Source organism: Rhinoraja longicauda, chromosome 11, assembly GCF_053455715.1.
Source record: "Rhinoraja longicauda isolate Sanriku21f chromosome 11, sRhiLon1.1, whole genome shotgun sequence".
Classification (NCBI taxonomy): Eukaryota; Metazoa; Chordata; class Chondrichthyes; order Rajiformes; family Arhynchobatidae; genus Rhinoraja; species Rhinoraja longicauda.
This window is the reverse complement of record NC_135963.1, coordinates 26,562,677-26,570,379: the sequence shown is the minus strand read 5'-3', so window position 1 is coordinate 26,570,379 and position 7,703 is coordinate 26,562,677. Positions and strand designations below refer to the sequence as shown.

The following is a 7,703-nucleotide window of genomic DNA, read 5'->3' as shown; positions in this document are numbered from 1 at the left end:
TTGTTTAGGAAATAATTCTGCCGTTCATTAGGTGAGTCCAAAAAACCCTTTCTTCCATTTATAATTGGGTCAACCACCAGGTGGCGTCTGCAATGGCCGCCTTGCCAAAGGTCTGTTTCGTCCCTTCCTCCTTTTTTGTTTTGTAGTATGTGTTAAATGCATGTTTTAGTGTTCTTTAGTTTGTTATATGTGGGTGGTTGGGGGAAACTTTTTTCTAATCTCTTACCTCGATGGAGATGTAAAAAAAAATTCCCGTATCATATCCGTCTGTCCACACTGCGGCCTAACATCGAGGAGTTGGCAGCCTCCGCTGGAGACCGACTTCGGGAGCTCCAACCGCAGAAGCCTGCAGGAATTAACATCGTGGAGCTGGTGATTCCCGCTGGGGGTCGACCTCTGAGCTCCAACCACGGGAACCTGCGGACTTTAACATCGTGGAACTCGCGGTCCCTGGTTGAAGTCCGACTTTGGGAACTCTAAGGAGCTTAGACCGTCCCGATCGAGGGGGCTTCGATTGCCGGCTGCGGGAGCTTCAATCGCCCCAACTGTGGATGGTTCGACTCCCCCGACCTCTGGAGAAAAAAAAGGAGGAAGTTTGGACTTTAATTGCCTTCCATCACAGTGAGGAATGTGGGGAATCCGCTGTGGTGGATGTTTATGTTAACTTTTATGTAATTGTGTGTCTTGTTGCTTTTTCAGTATGACTGTATGGTAATTTGAGTTTCACTACCTTAATTGGTACAAGTGAGAATAAACTGACCTTTGAATCTTGAATTAGCGGTAAATAGTTCAGCTTTCAAGTACAATGTTTCTGAGACTGATCTTAATGAAGCATTCACCTGAAATCTTGAAATGGTATAGAGTAGTAGTTTTATCAGAACAAATGCACAAATTAATAAACTTAAATGTTTATCTCCAAGAAGAAGCAAACCAAGCAATATTTCTGAAATGATAAAATTGAAAAATAGATACATTACGCTAACTTCAATAAGTGAGTTTGGTATCTTGACTACGCATGCCCAGGTCATAGGTCAAGTCAAGTCAATTTTATTTGTATAGCACATTTAAAAACAACCCACGTTGACCAAAGTGCTGTACATCTGATTAGGTACTAAGGTCACTCGTGCTAAACATTCTCGCCGGCTGAGCTGCAGCGTGTATACAGACCCGCGTTTCATCTGTATTTTCCAGTTTTGCTTTGAACTATTAACTAAGTATATTTATCGTAAATTTGTACAAAACTACGATAATTTTGTAGGTTGTAGTGAGGAAGAAGCCTGCCAGAACACCCTTCACCATGAACCAAAGAGCAGCAAAGATCCACAAGATCCGGCAGGAGCTGAAGTCCCTCAAGAAGCAGTACAAAGAGGCCAGTGAGGAGCAACGTCCCCCCTTGGCTGAGCTGCCAACCACCCTGAGGAGGAAGCTGCTGACCCTCCGTAGTTGAGTGGCACCGAAGACGCTGGAAGGAAAGAGCCAGGAAGCGAGCATCCTTCATAGCCAACCCCTTTGGTGTCTTCTGCTAGGGCAGAAGCGCAGTGGGAGTTTGGCTTGCTCTAAGGAGGAAATCGACCGGCACATCCAGACCACCTACAGTGATCCCGTCAGGCAGCAGGAGCTGGGCCAGTGCAACATCCTGATAAAATGACCTCCACCCATCAAGGAGTTTGACAGTAGAGAGCCACTCCTGAAAGAGGTCCAGGATGTTGTGAAGAGAGCAAGATCTGGCACAGCCCCAGGCCTGAGCAAAGTCCCCTACAAGGCCTACAAGAATTGCCCCCTTGTTACAGAAACGGCTGTGGAAGATCCTGAAAGCCATCTGGAGGAGAGGGAAAGTGGCGCAGCACTGGCGATTTGCTGAAGGAGTCTGGATCCCAAAGGAAGAAGATTCCAAGAGAATCGGCCAGTTCAGGACCATCTCCTTGTTAAGTGTTGAGGGCAAGATGTTGCGAGGCGGCTGACCAACTTCCTCTCCAACAATGGCTACATCGACACAGTGCAAAAGGGAGTCGTCTCTGGAGTGCCGGGGTGTCTCGAGCACACAGGAGTGGTGATCCAGCTCATCAGAGAAGCCAGGCAGAACAAGGAAGACCTAACAGTGCTCTGGCTTGACTTGGCCAATGCCTACGCCTCCATCTCGTATAAGCTTATCCAGACAGTCATAGTCAAGCATCATGTGCCAGGCCAAGTGGCAGATCTCATCTTGGACTATTACAACCAGTTCAGCATGAGTCACAGCAGGGTCAGGAACATCAGAGTGGCATAGACTGGAGGTTGGGATCATCACAGGCTGTACCATCTCTGTGATCCTTTTTGCCTTGACGATGAACATGATTGTCAAGTCTGCTGAACCAGAGTGCCGGGGCCCTCGGACCAAGTCAGGAATATGCCAACCACCAATTAGGACCTTCATGGACGACCTGATTGTCACCACTGAGTCAGTGCCAGGAGGCAGGTGGATCCTGCAAGGGTTGGAGAAACTGTCTAGCTGGGCAAGGATGATGTTTAAGCCAAGAAAATTAAGGTCACTGGTGCTGAAGAAGGGTAAAGTCATAGACAGGTTCCATTTCAGCATCGAAGGGACACCAATCCCAATTGTCTCCAAAAGGCCAGTGAAGAGTCTTGGAAAGGTGTTTAACAGCAGCCTAAAGGATACAGCATCAGTCCAGGCAACCTGTCAGGAGCTGGAGGGCTGGTTGAGAGCGGTGGACCAGTCAAGGTTTCCCGGCAAGTTCAAGGCGTGGATATACCAGCATGTTATCCTGCCAAGGATACTCTGGCCACTGCTTGTCTACAAAGTCCCAATCTCCATCGTAGAGAGCTTGGAGAGGAAAGTCAGCAGCTTCCTCAGGAGGTGGCTGGGACTGCCCTGCAACCTTAGCAGCATCGCCCTTTACGGTGATAACACCAAGCTCCAGCTGCCCCTGAAGTCCCAAGAGGAGGAGTTTAAGGTGACTCGGGCCAGAAAGGTGATAGTGTACAGGGACTCCAGCGACCCCAAGGTGGCTCAGGCAGGGGTGGAGGTGAAAACTGGGAGAAAGTGGAGAGCTGGCGAAGCTGTGCTGCAAGTGGAGTCTCGGATACGCCACAGAATCCTGGTGGGAGTAGTGACTTGGGGAAGAGCTGGTCTGGGAACCTTTCCAACTCCCCAGTTTGACTAGGCCAATGGGAAGGAGTGGCGCAGGCTGGTCCAGGATGAAGTGAGGACAGCAGTAGAGGAGGAGAGGTCTAGCAGAGCAGTTGGCTTGAGGTAGCAGGGGGCCTGGACAAGTTGGGAGCTGGCCATGGACCAAAGGTCACATGGACTGAGCTCTGGCAGGCTGAACCACAGCCTCAAGTTCCTAGTCCAGGCAGTGTACGATGTCCTGCTCAGCCCATCAAACCTTTTCATCTGGGGCAAAGCGGAATCTCCGGATTGTCCGCAATGCTTGGGCAAGGGGACGTTGGAACACATCCTGAGCTGCAGCTCAAAGGCTCTTGGGCAGGGCTGGTACACCTGGTGTCACGACCAGGTTCTGAAACCCATTGCAGAAGCCATCAGCATGGGAATCAGCAGCTGCAGACGAGCACGCCCCACCACCCAGATGATCACCTTTGTGAAGGTTGGAATGCAGCTGCCAAGAACCGCAGCAGTCAAGAATCTGTTGGGAATTCTGGTGACTGCGCAGGACTGGCAGCTTTCTGTAGACCTGGTGAAACAGCTGATGTTCCCACAGCACATTGCTACGACCACCCTGAGGCCAGACATCCTCTTGTTGGAACTGACAGACGGGAGGACCGTCTGGAGGAGGCCCACGAGAGCAAGAAGACCAAGTACGAAGAGCTGCTCATAGACTGCCTAAGCAGGGCTGGAAGGCAAAGTGTATGCCCATCGAGGTTTTGCAGGGCAATCACTCTACAAAGCCTTGAATGCACTGGGCAACACCGGAATGGAGAGGAGAAGAGTCATCAAGGACACAGAGGCAGCGGAGAAAGCCTCGAGATGGCTCTGGATCAGGAGAGGAGGTCCATGGGGAGGAGCGTATGCCACCTGGTCTACTCAACCACGGCTGGGTCGCCCGGCGGAGGGTGTCTGATGTTGAAAGACCCATGACCCCAGGTTACATCATTGATGATGTGTTCAGGAGCATCAAGAGATGTATTTTATCAATAACTGTAAAGTGTTACAATGAGAAAAAATGGGCAATTGCTTGTGCAGGAGGAATGCCAGCATAGATCAATTGAGCTCTTTGGGCAATTTCTGTATTGTTCATTCTATGTAGATCTACATTACTAGTCATTCATGTTGTAATTTTATTTGTTTTTAATCTTCTGTTTTTTTGCAAATCTTTAACTGCCCCACGAGAAGCTTTCATAAACTATACTTCTGGTGAAAGTATTCTCACAATCCCATTGGGCACTTGCTGCCCAATCCCATTGGGCAGGAAGTGTCATGAAATAGTGATGCACTTCCAAGATTAATGTGCAACTTGGATGGGAAACTTCAGGTGGCTGTGTTCCTTTATCCCTGCTGTTGTTGGCAGTAAAGGAAAAACGCATTTTATACTTCACCTATCTACTTTTAGATTCAAAATATTAGTTCACATTTCTGAATGCTTACAACATTCATGAACTAGTTAAAAATCGCTCCAGCTAAATGCTGGAAAAACCTGTCACTTTGTGATTCTCATAAATTACTGGATGTATTTGCTTTGAATGTTAACCTCCTAAATTGACATCTCGGCATATCCAGAACTGTGACACCCTGTTGTATTTCCTTTCTTCAGCTCATCAGCTCATGAGTGTTTTATGTTGATGTTGTTGTTATTATTAACTCGTGCATTGTTGCTGGTATTCACAACAGGGTTATCTGAGAGAAAATAAAGATTGTAATACAGGATTAACTTGAACTATCTTAAACTACTGTTTAGAATTGTGTATAAAGCATGGAATGGCACACCCAGTTTGGAATTTGTATTTCTGTAGTACTTTTTAATTGGCAGTGAATCAAGTAATTCTTTTGTACTATACTTGTACTATAGAAAAATTTGCACTCAATATGTGCATTGTATAGTTTCATAAACAGTGAAATCTTTCAGCGTCACACAAACAAGATGATTAGAATGCTATTATTTTATAGTGAATATTTTATTTGTCTTTTGCCTGTATTTCTGTTTCTGTAATTCTCTTTTCTGTCCACTTTTGAACAAAAGCAAATCAAGAATGGTAATTAGTTCGGAGAAACAAGGAACTGCTGCTGATGATTTACAAAAAAAGACAAAGTGCTGGGGTAATTCAATGGGTCTGGCAGCATCTCTGGAGAATAGAATATGGGTGACATTTCAGGTCAGGACCCTTCTTCAGATTCATTATGGTAGGAGGAAGAAACCTGGAAGGGAGGAGGGGCATGGAAAAGCTTATTGGATTCTTGGCATCTGAATGCAAAAACAGGCTGATTTTTCAGTGTTAATAAGGGAAGATCACAGCGGGGAGGTGTGTTTCAAATGAAGTTAAGACTCGATCTAAACTCCTTGGAAGTAAAAAGACATTTTAGAACAGTATATTTATCCATCATATTAATAATCCAGCATCTAACATCAATAAAATAAAAATAAGTAACAATATTAAGAAAAGAATAATATGACTGAACCGAGTCAGTGTGGATTTATGAAAGGGAAATCATGATTAACATATCAACAGGTGTCCTCAAGCACAATCCGTCGTCCGATTTTTAAGAAACCCTTAAGTGTTGACATCAGGCTTACTGGGGCCCTGTTAAAGCCCCGTTTCCTGTTTTAAAAAAAAAACTCATTGGGACCTTTAAACTTAATGGATTTTGAATCCTATTCTCTCTTTGAACTTATCAGGTTCACTGAAAATGTATTATATTAAAAAAACATTTTTTTTAAAGTGATTTGGGGACATGCAAGTAATGTCCAATAATCTGGAAAATCTGCCAGTGTGGCACCACCAAAGTCCTAATAATGGTGGATCATGTGAGTTTTACCAGACAGCATGCTTGTGAATTTGGTGGTGCAGGCTGGCAGATTTTCAGGACTATTGCATATTATTTCTATTTATACCTTAACATTCTTTTAATTCACTTTTATATGTCGCACAGTATGATAATAATGTTTCCAGTTAACAAGGTAGATTGAAATGGAGTGCAGGAACCAGAGCCACAGTGGATGAAAAAATGAGCACCAAGTGATTGGAAAAGCAGTGTGGGGACCAATTTCTGGTGAGTTGAAAGGCCCTGATGAGTGACATGGGAACCTGGGTCATGTGTGTGGCAGGGACCATAGGAATTGGTGCCTTGATTCTTGTAAAGTCATTGTGGGGATGGGGACCTGATGAGTGGGAAGACAACACAGCAGAAATCACATGATGAGCCAGATGTTGAATAATTGGGATTTCTGAAGATGGCTGGATGGAAGATTGAGTTTTACTGTACTTAGATTTTCAGAAGGTTTTTTGATAAATTACTCAGCAAGAATACAGCACATAGAACTGGGCCGAAAGGGCCTGTTTCCGCGCTGTATCTCTAAACTAAACTAGGTGAATGTACATGGATCAATGATTGGTTAATAGACAAAACAACCAATGGGAGCACTTGCTCCTATTTTTTTCCAAAAATAAACTTTATTCAGAATAAATATAAACAAAAATTGTGTAAAAACGCTACAAAACCTTCTCAGCGTCCATGCATTTAGTAGTGTCATGCTCAGTGGTTCTTGCACCTATCTCCTGTGGGGGAAGATGCTCTTTGCATACTACAGCTGCGAGACCATAGTGTGATCTGACTTCTTGTCACTTTTCCCATTCTTTCACGTGCAGTGCTTTGTTGAGGCACACAAACAACGCAGTGGTATGAATACTCTAACTTCAAGCAACCCTTACTTCCCCTCTCCGTCCCTCCCACCCCAGCTCTCCGACAAGTTTCAGCAATACAAAATTACTAATTGCGTGCCCCGTTGTCACCTTCCCCTCAGCCAACAATGAACCATTCTACACTTCTTTGACAGCGTCTGCTTTGATCTGTAATTTTCACACCTTGCCCTTCCATATCTCTAGTTGCCTCTTCCTTCCCCCTTCCTCGACTCTCGGTTTGAAGCAGGGTCTCGACCCAAAACGTCACCCATTCCATCTCTCCAGAGATGCTGTGTTACTCCTGCATTTTGTGTCTATTTACGGAATTGGTTGTCGACACAAAATGCTGGAGTAACACAACGGCACAGGCAGCATCTCTCGAGAGAAGGAATGGGTGAGACCCTTCTCCAGACCGACGTGGTCGTAGAGCTGGAGAGCAGGATGAATCACAGAGGGGGAGCAGTGAGAAAGGGTGTTGCAGAACTGTTCGGAGAACTTTTTCAAAGTAGGCATATCTTGAGGAGATTTCGCAGTGGAGCAGACGAAATGTGTAGGAATGAACTACAGATGCTGGTTTACACCGAAGATGGACACAAAATGCTGGAATAACATGTGGAGAGAAGGAATGGGTGACCTTTCGGGTCGAGACCCTTTTTTGGCTGTTCGTATTGCAGGTAAACCGCAGGCCAACAGCAGGTGGGAATGCTGCTGCCGACCGGCCATTGCTCGGTGGCGATTGTCCCGCAGATTCCTAGTGGTGGTTTGTCGGAGGCGAGGCGGCGCTGTGGGAGTCGGGGAGTGGGGATTGGCCAGATTGGACGGCGCGGCGGGATTGGCGGTTGGAGGGATTGTGC

At 45.9% G+C, this 7,703-nt stretch overlaps 1 pseudogene; it reads left to right on the top strand.

Annotated features, from left to right (window-relative positions):
• Positions 1-92: 92 nt before the first annotated feature.
• LOC144598214 (uncharacterized) lies at positions 93-4,076 on the top strand (annotated as a pseudogene).
• The last annotated feature ends 3,627 nt before the right edge of the window (positions 4,077-7,703 follow it).